We start from the raw sequence: 12,019 nt of genomic DNA on the forward strand, positions 1-12,019 counted from the left end.
AACCAACCATCGAGCATTCCAGAATGGACCAGCAAAATCAATGTGCAAGCGTTGCCAAGGGGAAGTGGCTTTTGGCCATGCAAAGACTTTCCGCGGCGTTGCGGATTGTTGTTCGGCACACGCCATGCAAGAAGAACACATATTCGTAATCGCAGCATCGATTCCGAACCAAGTACAGTGCTGACGAGCAAGTTGTTTCGTTCGCACTATACCCCAATGTCCTTGGTGAAGAAGCCGTTAGACAGAGGACTGTAACGAACGTGGGACCACGACTCTGGACCGATCATTATCAGAACGCAACAACAAAACACCACGTCGTACAAAAAGTCTCGCCTTATGAGCAAAAAATCGGCGTACCAACGGATCCTCGATCCGAGACTTTGACAAAGGCCATTGCGTAGCAACAAAACGCAAAACGGTAGCAAGGACAGGGTCAGCAGCTGCGGCTGTAGCTACACGACGAAAATCAATCGGAAACGATTCGACCACTTCATCGGTTTCCGCATCAATGAACATGCAAGTAAGTTCGGAAGAATCGAATGCTTTATCCTCAGCAACAGGCAAACGGGACAACGCATCGGCGTTTCCGTGCTGAGCAGTGGACCGATACAAAATATCGTAGCGGTACTGCGAGAGGAAAATAGACCAACGAATGAATTTCTGCGCTGTATGCGGAGGTACAGGCTTGTTCGGATGAAAAAGCGATGTCAAAGGTTTGTGGTCTGTGATGATGGTAAAGTGACGACCACACAAGAAATCATGGAACTTAGTAACACCAAACACGAGAGCCAAAGCTTCTTTCTCTATCTGTGAATAATTTCTTTGCGCAGACGAGAGCAATTTGGACGCAAAGGCAATAGGGCGATCATGCGACCCATCTTTGTGCGCAAGCACAGCACCGATCCCGAAATCCGATGCATCTACCATCAACAAAAGAGGTTTCTGGGGATCGAATGGCGTAAGGCAAGTATTAGAAAGCAACTCCGATTTCAACTGGCGAAAGGCGCGTTCGCATTCTGTCGTCCAGACGAACGGAACACCTGTACGGCGTAAGCGATGAAGCGGAGCTGAAATGGAAGAGGCATTGCGCAGAAAGCGATGATAATAGTTAATTTTACCCAACACACTCTGTAGCTGCTTCACATTCTGTGGCGAAGGCAAGTCTTGTATGTCACGGAGGTGCTCTGGACTCGGATGTATGCCTTGGGCATTTATTACATGTCCCAGGTATGGTAAGTCACGAGCAAAAAACACACATTTGTCCTTCCGCAAGCGAAGACCATTTTGTCGCAATACCTGAAATAATGTTCGTAGGTGTGCTAAATGCTCGTCTGCTGTCTTTCCGGAGATCACAATATCGTCCAGATAGTTCGCAGCAATAGGGACCGACGCACAAACAGTTTGTAAATATTGCTGAAACAATGCAGGGGCGGACGCACACCCGAATGGCAGTCTTTTGAATCGGTACAAACCCAGATGCGTGTTAACCACCAAGACGCGCTGGGATTCGGCGTCCACTGGGATTTGCAAGTACGCATCTGCTAGGTCCAACTTCGAAAAGTATTTACCCGGGCACAGTTTATCAAAAAGGTCTTCCGGGCGGGGTAAGAGAAAAGTTGCAATCACGAGTTGTGGATTCACTGTTGCCTTGAAGTCCACACAAAGTCTCAGTTTTCCGGAAGGTTTTGGCAAAATTACTAAGGGTGAGGCCCAGAGAGAAGCTTGCACACGTTCAATTACACCTTGTGATTCTAAATCGTGTAATATTCTTGCGACCTCATCACGCAATGCGTGAGGAACATTGCGCGCTCTGAAAAATTTCGGTTGCGCGTTGCGGTGAAGCGGCGGCGGCCGCATCGTTTTGCAGTGCACGTTGACCCTGGACGAGCTGTCCAAGGGCATCCAATAACGCCTGCGTCTGCTGATTCTGCAAGCGATAAAATTCGGACAGTACATCTGGCGAAGCCATGACACAAGTAAATGTAAGCAATTAGAAAGAACAAGACCCTTTCCGTTGACTCGTCGCCAGGTGATGTGTCGACAGAGGTGCCGACACAGTGTTAGTTTGAGGGGGCCGATATGCACGCTGTAAGCTCCCGCAGAATATCTTGAAGTCTGAAACAGGACGCTCAATGAATGCTATAAAGAAAAGTACGTTGCTTTGGGAATACTTAACTTTAATCCATCCTTGTTGTATACATCGTTCTTGTTGATACATGCTTTAGACGATAATTATCAATTGCTGTGTAAGGCTAATGGCGCCTTGCTAGGTCGTAGCCATGGACTTAGCTGAAGGCTATTCTAACTATCTGCTCGGCTAATGAGCGATGCTTCGTCAGTGTAGTCGCTAGCAATGTCGTCCGTACAACTGGGGCGAGTGCTATTCCGTATCTCGAGACCTGCCTTGTGGTGGCGCTCGGTCTGAGATCACACAGTGGCGACACGCGGGTCCGACATGTACTAATGGACCGCGGCCGATTTAAAGCTACCACCTAGCAAGTGTGGTGTCTGGCGGTGACACCACATTATGAGTCCAACAACTCCCCCCCCCCCTCCCCCTTAGGCTTTCATGCTATAGAAAATTTCCCTTAGTAGGCTTTCGTATTTCTCATCTCTACAACAATGCAAGCTAGTTTCTTGTTGGTTGGTATTCTTGATATTCACAACAATCGGTTTACTTTCGGAGGAAGTGATTGTTGATGTCAGTCAGCTGTTATTTATCTTGTAAACGTGCAGTGAGTTACTGCAGTTCCCAACACGTAGGCCTCCAATAACTTTGGTGTCCTACACAGCAAAAACGAAACCAAGTAAAAACTTACTGATGTTGTCGACAATGCACCAAGAAAAAGGCACTGTTGTAGGAGAGAAGAATAAAACCGAGATAAATGCATATTATAATTCCACTAAAGGTAGAATTGATACCATTGATCAAATGGCACGTATGTACACCTGCAAGAGGAGAGCAAAGAGATGGCCTCTATCTGTATTCTACTCTCTCATCGACATTTGTGCTATCAATGCAACCACCATATTCACCCAGCAACATCCAAGATGGAATGAAAAGAAACACAACAAACGTAAACTTTATCTTCTGCATGCTGGGACGGAACTAGTGAAATTGCAGGTAGAAGAAAGAAGTGCCAATGCAAGAGGGTTATCTAACGAAATTGTTCAATCAATGGAGGCTATTCGACAAAAGAAAATCAAAGAAGTGACAACAGAAGCACATCAGTCTCCTGCAGGGAAAGGTCGGTGCCGTATTTGTGTAAGAAAAGCTAAAACAAAGAAGCAGAAGTACAGCAATCTAAGTAAACTAAAACAGTATTGTGGACAGTGTCATAAACATTTGTGCAACGCACATTCAGAAGAAAATTTTGAAGTATATCTCTTGCCTTGAAGTTGAGGACTCGGAGTAGTCTATTGTATATGAACACATCTGTATTTTGTATTTTAATATGTCAATTTTTTATTCACTGAATCCAATATTTATAACAATTAACAACATTTATAAACCGATGCCTTAGTTAAAATACACAAACCATTTTGAAAGTTGTAATTTTTCGTCAGTAAACATATTTAATACCTGTGGGCTCACCAACCCCCCCCCCCCCCCTTAAGCATCCAAGTTAGAAAAAAAGGCTTGGGCGTCGTAGGGTTAAGTAGCCCAAAACGCAGACTGCTCTTTACGGGTGCTTCTCGTTCATTATTTCTGCCGTGAGCGCGTAACAGCTGTTTTAAATACTAAAGTTATAGAGCTTACATGAATAACATAGTGTCAGGAAAGTCATTTCGAACGTTTTTTTGTTCTTGAATGCATATTTGCTCTAGTAATAGAAGCAGTCAGAGTGACATTACGGGGAAGTGTCACCGCGGTGAACAATGGGGGTATGAATGCAGTGAACCTAATGTTTTGGGTTAGTTAAGATGGCGGACATCGGCTTCAAGTTTGTGACGTAATGGCACCTCTCGTCTCTTTTTGCCTCCATGGTTGTTACTGATGTGTTTGAACTATGGTCGGTTGTATCGTACGAAAAAAAAGACCAAGTTGGTTGTATGTTCAAGAAAAAAAAAAGTGTTATGGGGACGTTCGTGCTTGCTCAAATGTGTAGCTTATCTGTAGAAGCGAATCGTCATTACTGGCTAAACGCTTTATTAATTAATACTAGACACACGTAACCGATCAGCAACGGTGCAACAATTTGAATGTTGCGGCCGGCAGCAGTTGAGAACATGAGTCATGAAAACTACTGCCGATATTTATCGAGCAGAAATATGGAGTGACGTGGCACTGGTACGGATACAAAGGGTAGCACCTCTTGTTTATACACTACTGGCCATTAAAATTGTTACACCAAGAAGAAAAGAAGATGATAAACGGGTATTCACTGGACAAATATATTATACTAGAACTGACATGTGATTACATTTTCCTGAGAAATAAGCTCCCAGAACAACCACCTCTGGCCGTAATAATGGCCTTGATACGCCTGGGCATTGAGCCAAACAGAGCTTGGATGGCGTGTACAGGTACAGCTGCCCATGTAGCTTCAACACGATACCACAGTTCATCAAGAGTAGTGACTGGCGCATTGTGACGAGCCAGTTGCTCGGCCACCATTGACCAGACGTTTTCAATTGGTGAGAGATCTGGAGAATGTGCTGGCCAAGGCAGCAGCCGAACATTTTCTGTATCCAGAAAGGCCCGTACAGGACTTGCAACATGCGGTCGTGCATTATCCTGCTGAAATGTAGGGTTTCGCGGGGATCGAATGAAGGGTAGAACCACGGGTCGTAAAACATCTGAAATGTAACGTCCACTGTTCAAAGTGCCGTCAATGCGAACAAGAGGTGACCGAGACGTGTAACCAATGGCACCCCGTACCACCACGCCGTGTGATACGCCAGTATGGCGATGGCGAATACACGCTTCCAATGTGCGTTCACCGCGATGTCGCCAAACACGGATGCGACCATCATGATGCTGTAAACAGAACCTGGATTCATCCGAAAAAATGACGTTTTGCCATTCGTGCACCCAGGTTCGTCGTTGAGTACACCATCGCAGGCGCTCCTGTCTGTGATGTAGCATCAAGGGTAACCGCAGCCATGGTCTCCGATCTGATAATCCATGTTGGTGTAAACGTCGTCGAACTGTTCATGCAGATGGTTGTTGTCTTGCAAACGTCCCCATATGTTGGCTCAGGGATCGAGACGTGGTTGCACGATTCGTTACAGCCATGCGGATAAGATGCCTGTCATCTCGACTGCTAGTGATACGAGGCCGTTGGGATCCAGCACGGCGTTCCGTATTACCCTCCTGAACCCACCGATTCCATATTCTGCTAACAGTCATTGGATCTCGACCAACGCGAGCAGCAATGTCGCGATACGATAAACTGTAATCGCGATAGGCTACAATCTGACCTTTATCAAAGTCGGAAACGTGATGGAACGCATTTCTCCTCGTTACACGAGGCATCACAACAACGTTTCACCAGGCAACGCCGATCAACTGTTGTTTCTGTATGAGAAATCGGTTGGAAACTTTCCTCATGTCAGCACGTTGTAGGTGTCGTCACCGGCGCCAACCTTGTGTGAATGCTCTGAAAAGTTAATCATTTGCATATCACAGCATCGTTTTCCTGTCGGTTAAATTTCGCGTCTGTAGCACGTCATCTTCGGGGTGTAGCAATTTTAATGGCCAGTAGTGTATCAAATCTTGTGTTTTATTGTTTTGATTATAAGAAACTGTTTTAAAAACTGAATTTCGCAACAATATTTTGTAAAAAATTGTTTCTCATTTTATGTTTAATCAGAAGTATTCAGACATTGTAACTTGAGATTTTTATGGCTTGTGGTGTGGGATGGAGGGGGGGCGGGGTGTTGCATGATTGAAGAGCTGTGTTCCTGCACCTAAAATTTTAAAAATTGAACACTGCACAACGCCATCTATATTCCGAGGAAAAGTTACGCACCGGGTTTCTCATTCAGAAACCACTTTTGACTGTTTGTCTGCAAGAGGAAAGCCGGCCGAAGTGGCCGTGCGGTTAAAGGCGCTGCAGTCTGGAACCGCAGGACCGCTACGGTCGCAGGTTCGAATCCTGCCTCGGGCATGGATGTTTGTGATGTCCTTAGGTTAGTTAGGTTTAACTAGTTCTAAGTTCTAGGGGACTAATGACCTCAGCAGTTGAGTCCCATAGTGCTCAGAGCCATTTGAACCATTTTGCAAGAGGAAACCATGTTATGGCTCGTATATGATACCGGTACGAACCGGAGATATGCAGAGTCGATGCCTTTCGGAAACTGCAGTTTATCGTTCCACGATACTGCTGCTTGCATTAGACGGGATCTGACGACTATCTTGAAAATATGGAATCGACGTGTTCAGAAGGGCTACGCTGAACGCCTTGGGAGGGTCTCAGTGGCGCCAGGCGACTGGCGAGCTAGTGTACCTTGGTGTTCCTTGAGTCACGAAATGGCTTTGTCTCCAAGAAGAGCAGTATCCAGAGGGGCAGTGCGGCGATCATTGTTGGTAATTTCCTTTACGCGGCACTCGTCGACAGTGTGGTTCGCCCGTAGACAACACCGGGCAGCGGAGTGGTGCCGCTTGTACTTTTCAGACGTATTCAGGCTCTGAGGAGAAAGTGCCAGACGGCATTCGTCACGGTCATATAGACCCACCACATGACGTGTTTGTGTCTGGTGTCGCTAGGTACAGGCATGATCACCTCTGGTTCGCGTAGCCGGTAATTTGGGCAGTAGGCGTCACATTTTTGAGGTGTTAAGTTCGGTGGCTGCGCCTTATCTTCGTGGTGTTTGCGAGGTTATCTTTCAGTATGATAAAGGAAGATTGCATCTTCGCACGCACTGTCCTGACATACTTCGATACAGACGGCGTTGACTGTTGCCCTGGCCAACATATTCACCAGATCCGCTCAATGTAAACATCTGATCACAAGGTGACGAGAGACGGGCACGCCATCAGTCGCCTGGTACTATGACTGATGAACTTCGACATCTACATCTACATACATACTGCGCAATCCAGCATATGGTGCGTGGCGGAGGGTACCTCGTACCACAACTAGCAACTTTTCTCCCCCTATTCCACTCCCAAACAGAACGAGGGAAAAATGACTGCCTATGTGCCTCTATACGAGCCCTAATCTCTCTTATCTTATCTTTGTGGTCTTTCCGCGAAATATAAGTTGACATACACCGACATGAAATGAAATACCCGTATCATTTCGACTCCGAGGTGCCGGGGCTAGCGGTGCATTTAACACTAAATTCTTCTAAAATCTTCATATGGAAATGATGCTGTAAGCCCCCTCTTTTCTAACTCCGACTTCTGCTGTTGCACATGGATTAAGAAGAAACGCGAACTAACTGTAATCGACCCTGCAGGTGGAGTAGATAAGAGTTTGACATCTGCAATAATTTAATTTGACAGAAATTAATTTGATAAAGGAAAGTTTCACTAACGTAGTCAGAAATGAAAGGGTTGCTCTACCAATCTACAGAATGAAAGTTCTGTTCAAAATAGCAATTTGATTTCTTATGACTGAACTCAAAATAATAAACAAAACACATGAAACATTTACAATATATCAAACTGGATACTCAAATAAATGCTGTGAAGGTGAAGTTGTCCATAAACTAGCTTGTGACACTTATGGCCAAGTGGAATGTGGGGCCAATTCCTTGCAACTCAAATCTTAAGAGAAACACCCAACCAACCCAACATTAATTGCTGCTACAGTAGTGATGACTCAGACAATGAACACTCAAGACCGAACCACGACAGAAAAGACGGGAACAGGCGCGCTCTGCTGAGCTCTGATTATCACAGAGCAAAATTCCCTAATCTGCCGGTGCTGTGGACCTACATTACCAAGCTGTCTTCTTAACTGCAAGGACACGATCTGGCGTACCGGAGGCGATGGCTGGTTGCTTCGTCGTCCCGTCATGGTGATGATAATGTCGCGAGTATAGTCGGAAACAAATCATCCTGGTCTAGTTGTTCCAGACTAAAGACTTCCTAGCAATTCAAATGCGCCTCTGAGGGAGACGAAGAAGGTTCGCCACACAATCACTGATGGTACAGTGACTGATTTTAACAAGCAAAGTCACACAGTAACTCCGATACAGTCAACTTTAGCCAAAACTGCTCAAGAAGGACAACATAAGCCGCTTGTACGCAGAGCGCTCAGTTGCCACTCGCAAAGTTACATTGAAGTCGAAACTTCAACAACTTCGTCAAACAGGTGCAATTAAACAGCCAACGGATGGCAGGTTGTCCAGAGCAGCGAGAGCTCAGTCTTGTAACCTACCCCGACCGAAAGGCGAGACTCGACTCTCTCAAGAGCACCCGTACAAGCCAAACACAGAACATTCCCGCCCCCACGACAGTGGCCGTGGTTAAAGGTGCCAATCGGGAACTCGAAAACCGGCGGAAAATTCCACTCTATTGCCGAAGCACTACTATTCCACCAATGGAGACACTTGGCGCCAATTTCTGAGCCGATTTTGTTACGTCACGGAGCTATCCCCTGAGCAAGCCAAGCACAGTTATGATTTTGCAGAAAATGCGGGAATTTGCCCACCAAGACTGCCTGGGAACATATGTCATTCCCATGCCTCGCTCGTAGCCCGTCAGAAAGTGTTTTCACTAAGTTTCTGCGAAGTAACGATCTCTAACCCCAGCCGCTCCATCAGGCCCCTGTGGGCAAGTCGTCCCCGCTCTTATGACAATGTCGGCGTCTGGACAACATCCACTCCCGTCAGCATAATCCTTTCATCCCCAGCAGAACTCTCCTGTCTTCCCAGACCACACAGACGAGAGACGCAGTGTGCGAAGAAATAGCAACTCATCATCGCATGCAATTAGAGAGGAAAATATTCAAATCTTCTGGGTTCTCAGTACTAGCCTTGTAATGACCATACTCGGCTATACTTCCCCAAATCGAAGTACTCAGAGTAAAATTTTAATATGAGAGGGGACAAGTCACTGTGTGCATCGTAAAGGCGCGCCATCTGTCACGACTTGACTCCAGACCGTGTCAGAGTATTGCAGCTGCTAGGGGCGTTTAGATCTTCGTACTGAATTTCGCATCTGTACACCATCAGATCACCTATACATGAAATCATACACAGGGTGCTTCGGCACAGCGGTTACAAACTTTCTGGAGAGATAGACTACACCAGGACGACGGAAAATCGCATACCAGCGCATGGTCGGAAACGCTTTCCTGGCGCAGTAGTGACGACACGAAACATAAGAAAGGAGACACCGACAGGGCGAGAAAACATGTTTGTAATGTTTAGTACAGCAGGAACCAAGAAATAAGAACAAAATCAACGATCGCTATCAAAGAAGGTGTTGGAAATTACGACCCTGGCCTGTGATATGGACTTGACATTTCCGGCGCATGGACTTTCGCAAGCCTTACGGTATGTGGCTGAGGGTGCTTTACGTTCCACTGACACCTCCCGTTGTTTCTGTTCCAGTCGTGTATAGAAAGAATGATTGCTGGTTAGCCTCCGTGTGAGTTCGAATGTGTATAATTTTATCTTCCTAGTCTTTTCGCGAGATATACGTAGGGGGAAGCAATGTATTGGCTGACTCTCCTAGCAACGTACGCTCTCGGAACTTTCCGTAATGCTTCCGCGCATACTAAATGCACCTGCGACGGAACGAGCTCCTCTCCTTTGGATCTCTCTACTTCCAGACTCAGTCCTATTTGTAGGGACCCTACGCTGACGAAAAAATCCATCTAGTGGCCGAACGAATGTTTTGTAAGCTATTTCCAATGAATCTCTGGCTTGTGCCTTAAATGCGATTAATTTTATGTGGTCCTTCCACTTCAAATCGCTCCGTATGCAAACTCCCAGATATTTTACGGAAGTAACTGCTTCCAGTAATTTTGTAGGAAAGTTCTGATGCCAATCGTGTAACCATAAAAAAAAAAGGTTCAAATGGCTCTGGGCAGTATGGGACTTAACATCTGAGGTCATCAGTCAAAATGGTTCAAATGGCTCTGAGCACTATGGGACTCAACATCTTAGGTCATAAGTCCCCTAGAACTTAGAACTACTTAAACCTAACTAACCTAAGGACATCACACACATCCATGCCCGAGGCAGGATTCGAACCTGCGACCGTAGCGGTCGCGCGGTTCCAGACTGTAGCGCCTAGAACCGCTCGGCCACTCCGGCCGGCGCTCTTAGCACCAAGCGTCGATTCTCTCTAGGTCTTCCTGCATTTTGGTACAATTTTCTAGCTTTGCAAATCCCTGTACACAACAGCATCACCCGTGAAAAGCCTCCCGGAACTTCGGACGTTATCTACTATGTCATTAATATGCACTGATGCAAAAAAAATTTCAACACCAAAAAATAATGTAGCGTTATGAAATTTCAGGAGTACAGTTATCTAGGTAACACATATCACAAGTTAATGTAAGCGCGAGATAAGCGATTGCAGTTGTGAAATGGTGTTACATTAATAATCGGTGCAACAGCCCGAGTGTTGAATGTATGCATGCAAACGTGCAGGCGTTGTGTTGTACGGGTGCCGGATGTTAGTTTTGTGCGATGGAGTTCCACTTGGCCGGTCAATACAGGGACGGTTAATGCTGTTTGTGGATGACGCTGGAATTGTCGTCCCCTGATGTCCCATATGTGCTCATTGGAGACAGAGCTGATGACTGAGCAGACAAGGGTAACATGTCGGCATTATGTAGAGCATATTGGGTTGCAACAGCTTTACGTGGGCGGACGTTATTCTGTTGGAAAACGTCCCCTTGGAATGCTGTTCATGAATGACGGCACAACAGGTCTAATCACCAGTCAGGGTGCGTGGTATCGGACGAGAGTGCTCCTGCTGTCATACGAAACCGCATGATTGGAAAAGAGCACAGGTAGTCCCAGTCTTCAAGAAGGGTCGTCGAGCAGTTGCGCAAAACTATAGACCTATATCTCTGACGTCGATCTGTTGTAGAATTTTATAACATGTTTTTTGCTCGAGTATCATGTCGTTTCTGGAAACCCAGAATCTACTATGTAGGAATCAACATGGATTCCGGAAACAGCGATCGTGTGAGACCCAACTCGCTTTATTTGTTCATGAGACCCAGAAAATATTAGATACAGGCTCTCAGGTAGATGCTATTTTTCTTGACTTCCGGAAGGCGTTCGATACAGTTCCGCACTGTCGCCTGATAAACAAAGTAAGAGCCTACGGAATATCAGACCAGCTGTGTGGCTGGATTGAAGAGTTTTTAGCAACAGAACACAGCATGTTGTTCTCAATAGAGAGACGTCTACAGACGTTAAGGTAACCTCTGGGGTGCCACAGGGAGTGTTATGGGACCATTGGTTTTCACAATATATATAAATGACCTAGTAGATAGTGTCGGAAGTTCCATGCGGCTTTTCGCGGATGATGCTGTAGTATACAGAGAAGTTGCGGCATTAGAAAATTGTAGCGAAATGCAGGAAGATCTGCAGCGGATAGGCACTTGGTGCAGGGAGTGGCAACTGTCCCTTAACATAGAGAAATGTAATGTATTGCGAATACATAGAAAGAAAGATCCTTTATTGTATGATTATATGATAGCGGAACAAAAACTGGTGGCAGTTACTTCTGTAAAATATCTGGGAGTATGCATACGGAACGATTTGAAGTGGAATGATCATATAAAATTAATTGTTGGTAAGGCGGGTACCAGGTTGAGATTCATTGGGAGAGTGCTTAGAAAATGTAGTCCAACAACAAAGGAGGTGGCTTACAAAACTCTCGTTCGACCTATACTTGAGTATTGCTCATCAGTGTGGGATCCGTACCAGATCGGTCTGACGGAGGAGATAGAGAAGATCCAAAGAAGAGCGGCGCGTTTCGTCACAGGGTTATTTGGTAACCGTGATAGCGTTACGGAGATGTTTAATAAACTCAAGTGGCAGACTCTGCAAGAGAGGCGCTCTGCATCGCGGTGTAGATTGCTCGCCAGGTTTCGAG

This window comes from Schistocerca serialis, chromosome 9 (assembly GCF_023864345.2).
Source record: "Schistocerca serialis cubense isolate TAMUIC-IGC-003099 chromosome 9, iqSchSeri2.2, whole genome shotgun sequence".
Lineage (NCBI taxonomy): Eukaryota > Metazoa > Arthropoda > Insecta > Orthoptera > Acrididae > Schistocerca > Schistocerca serialis.